The sequence below is a fragment of the Crotalus tigris genome, unplaced genomic scaffold, assembly GCF_016545835.1.
Source record: "Crotalus tigris isolate CLP2741 ecotype Arizona unplaced genomic scaffold, ASM1654583v1 scf7180000023627.613776, whole genome shotgun sequence".
NCBI lineage: Eukaryota > Metazoa > Chordata > Lepidosauria > Squamata > Viperidae > Crotalus > Crotalus tigris.
This window is the reverse complement of record NW_024100088.1, coordinates 518454-522963: the sequence shown is the minus strand read 5'-3', so window position 1 is coordinate 522963 and position 4510 is coordinate 518454.

Genomic DNA, 4510 nt, shown 5'->3' with positions numbered 1-4510 from the left:
CACCATGCTCCTACAGGCTTTCCAATACTTTCTTGAAATGGAATCCAAAACACTTTATAGCCTTAAGATGAATCTATCATTTTTACATCAAGTTTACTTAAGGTTAGTGTGGGAAATGTTTGATATGCTCTCCTGGTTCCTATTGCCAATATCTGCCATTGGTAGGCCTTAATTAAATGTGAGAACATAGCCAAGGTATATAATGGCTTAGGTTCTTAGGCCAATTATGACCAAATATGATGTGGATATGGATCCTGGATTTCAATAACATGTTATGTGCAACAATTATATTGGGACACAGCCTCCTCCCCCCTACACTGTCAGTTCAACAAGGAACCTCTTTGTATTGGGAGGTTAAGATTTTGGAGTGGTGATGGGAGAAACTCAATGGTCTAAGCTTGCTTAGGGTTAGCATTCTGTCTGGGAAATTTGGGGAGTTGAATTCCACACAAGTTGCCAAGTTTGAAAAACATTGGTCCAAATTAATTCTTCCAATTCTGGGATTTTTTTAAGAGTGATAAAATTGCACTATAATAATTCAGAGCTACCACAAAATTTTGGTGACATTTTGAGGGAGCTACTTTGGGGGAATCATACGCAGTGGATGCTACTTGGCCATTTTAAAGTAGCTTGTCGGAGCTGTTTACTATTCCTTTCAGACGGGGGAATAAAGGTGAGGAGCAGGCACATTCCTTGCTGAACTATAAACGTAAATAAGCATGTGAATTAGTCCATAATTAGGTCTTCTTTTGCCCTTTATTCCATAATAAAGTAACTTTTCAGTAACGGAGTTGCTGCTTAAAACTATTTAAAATTGCATGTGCCTCTATTTAAGAATTTACCTTACAGTTCATAAGTGCCCTACTAGTTCTGTGCTTTGCATTTCATAAAGACTTATTTGTGCAATATTCTTCAAAAAATAGATAATAAACTTCAGTTGCAGATGCCTTATGTACAATATCTTGAAGTGCCAATATATGAATTGAGTAGGAATGTGAGCTGAGTGTTTTATATTGTTTTATTAAAAGGAGGTTTGGAAATGCTCACTGAGACCATGTAAATTGAGTTAAATATCCTACTATAATTTAAATTGGTGATAAACTGAAAACAAAAATGTGGGTATCATGTTATTTAAGGGGAACTCACATAATTTCAAGTTAAGCATCATGCCAAAGTGAATTAAGTAAATGTTTGCATAATCTGATATGTGTATACATAGCCTTCTAGAAATGAATATCAGGCCAATTTCCAATTTAAATTAGATGCAAGTTAGCTGCATAAGTGATGCCTGGATTTCTAAGTTACCCTTTGCACTTCAATAAATAAAATATCAGTTTTCTGTCATGTGAATCTAGCATACATTCAAAACCAAATCTTAATAAATTCAACAAGAACCTGCATTTTGAAGAAAAATGTGGCATGATTTAGATCAGGGCTTTTCAACCTTTTCACAGATTGTACCACTTTTAGGACATGACAATATTTGAGTACCACCAGTGGTTAGCAAGTTGTCAAAAAGGGGTGGGGAATTTTGGGTTTTACTGATTAGATTCATTTGTTGTTATAGAAATGGCTAGTTTATAATATTATGGAAAAGTAAAAAGTTGAGGTTCAATGTTAATGCTTCCTTCTACTGCAACAGAGGAAATATGTTCTTTTCCCCTTCCCCCTCACTTTCCCCCCTTTTTCTTCACGACTGTGTCCTACTATTTGCTTTTGTATTGTTGTATTTTATTCTATAATCTAATAAAATATTACAAACTGTAGAAAAAAAGTACCAATTTTAATTCCTTTTGTGGCTGTTCCTTTGCTGAATCACTTTCCCTTTGCAGTGACAAATGTATGATGAATTCAAACTTGGCACTTTTATGACTTGTGGACTTCAACTCCCAAAATTCCTCAGCCCTTATGGCTGGTTGAGGAATTCTGGGAGTTGAAGTCCACAGGTCTTAAAGTTGCTAAGTTTGTAGACTCCTGAGCTAGCTGGTTGGCCCTTCTGAGCTTTTCCAATTCCTTCCCTTAAAGACACAGGAATCAAGTGCAAAGCAAGAAAATAAAGAAACACAAACTCCAATTTTTTTTCTCTTTAAGCTGCCTCTGGTAATTGTGAAAAGCTTTAGCTTTAAATTAAGCCTGTTTACCTTCAAAGAAAACTTTCTAAAAGCCACAGACAGACTCAATTAAAGGGGGTAAAACTAATTACATTTGTTTAAAGGGATTAAACCTTTCCTGATGTCTTTTTTCCCCTTCCCCCACCCAAACCACATTCTTTTATAGCCTCTCCTCTCCTCCCCCCCCCCCTTTTTTTTTCTTCAGTTCACCTCCAGCTCCAAGCTGCTTCTGGAAGTGCCAATCAGCTGGAGCCAATCAACTGGAGCCCTGCCTGTTCCTGGGGCTTCTGCCAAGCCCAGACAGTCCTGCAGCTGCAGCTGCCTCTCCCTCAGCCTTGGCTCACTTTGGCTCATTCCCCTCCCCTGCTACACTTGGCTAGCAATCACGTACCAACTGCCATGTGTCAAAGTACCACAAGTGTACACGTATCACTGGTTGAAAAGCTCTGATTTAGATGATTGCAATTAGCAATTACAATATTTCTATATACCATGTTTCCCCGAAAATAAGATCTGGTCTTATTTATTTATTTTGCCTTCAAAAAAGGCACCAGGTCTTATTATGGGGGAATGTCTTTTCCACTCACCTCACGGCAGCAGTACTGACAGCCCCGCCCAGCCAGCACACTTCTTTTGTGACTGAAGGAGCAGCTTCATTCTGCAGCTGATAATGGAGCTCCAGCCTGCATTTTGCAGTCAGAGGCCTTCTGGAAGAGCCTCTGTAGCTGAAAACCGAGCTACCAATTAAATCCATTAAAATCCATTAAATCCGGTGAGGCAAGTGTCGATCCATGGGAGGCCTGGCTGCAATGGTAAGATCCACCCACCCTCACCCTAACTTGATTTGTAGGCATGCACCTCACCCTAAAACTAGGCTTATTTTTGGGGTAGGGCTTATATTAGGCCCACCCCCAAAAATCAACCTAGGGCCTATTTCGGGGTAGGTCTTACTTTCAGGGAAACATGGTAATCCTTATTTTGTGAACCAGGACTGATGCAGAAAAAAGATTGCTATTGATAATATTGATATTTACATGTGTTACTGAACAGAAGGATTAGTTCAGACCATAAATACACTGAACTACTTGTGGCAAACTAAGCATGATTTATTGAATGAGCTGTCTTCATCTGTTTGTTCTTCCTCACCCACCAGTAGTGCAGAATTTAAATCAACAAATCCAGACATCTGTGAACTATTGAGGAAGAGAAGAATCAGCAGATGCAATAACAATACTTTAGCCAGGAGTTCTCATGTTATTCCATTGTGTCCATACTTCGTTATAGAAATAATGAGAACATGTTTGGAATATGCATTTAATAGAGTATCCTATACATTTTTAAAAAATGGAATAAAGTTTCACATAGTACTGTACAGACAATTCCATGTAAATGTGCATGTGCAGAAGTGGCTGCTATTTTGCATGTATTTGGATGTAAATACCATTGAACTAGATCAGGGTAGGCAACCTTGGTTCTTTCATGCTGGCTCAGGAATTCTGGGAGTTGAAGTTCACGAGTCATAAAAGAGACAAGGTTGCCTACCCCTGAACTAGATGGTATTGTTCTTTGGGAAAAAATGCATATGATTAGGCCATTAACCTCTTTAAAGCAAATCATTACCATGGGTTGACAATATGATTCATGTACACTATATGAAATATATCATTCAATATGTTTAATTTTTAAATAGATTTATGGTTCTTTAGATTATGAGAATCTTTAAATATTTGGTAATTAAAACTTGTCATTTGTTTTTAATAAAGAAATCTAAAATTATTGTTTGCTTGATTATTTTGAGAAAATGTCATTGCAGGATAGAATTTTCTATTTTTAGAAGAGGATTTGAGATCTAGATCAAGTAGAAGTAGTTTATGAAATATGAACATCTATTTTTTGACCAGATAGATACCTGGATTCATTTTGAAGAAAAGATCAAAGGCACATAATGGAATATCCAGCACAAACATATTCCAAGATAAACACAGGCTAATTCAGATAGATTCAAGTCAAATATATTTTATAAATTCAGCTACATTAACACAATATGTTTCTTCTAGGAATGCCATATTGAACAACTTTGAACAATATTTTGTTTACAGTAGTGATTCCCTTAAGAAATTAGAAAATGGTGTTACTTCTCAAATGTATTCACACTTAGAGGATTGCAAAGGCTAAGCAATCCAAGACAAAGCAAGATATTTATTTTTCATTTGATCATCAGTTCAAGGAAATCCTCTTATAGAAGATAAAGCAATGCCATTCAAGAAAATAATTTTTGCAACAAAATGTAATGTTATATGCAAAAAAGCTAATTATATGACGATGCTTCAAATTTAGAGCTTCCAGAAAAGAAATACAAAATGGCAGCAAAGGGTTGGAACTTTCTTTACCTCTGCTGC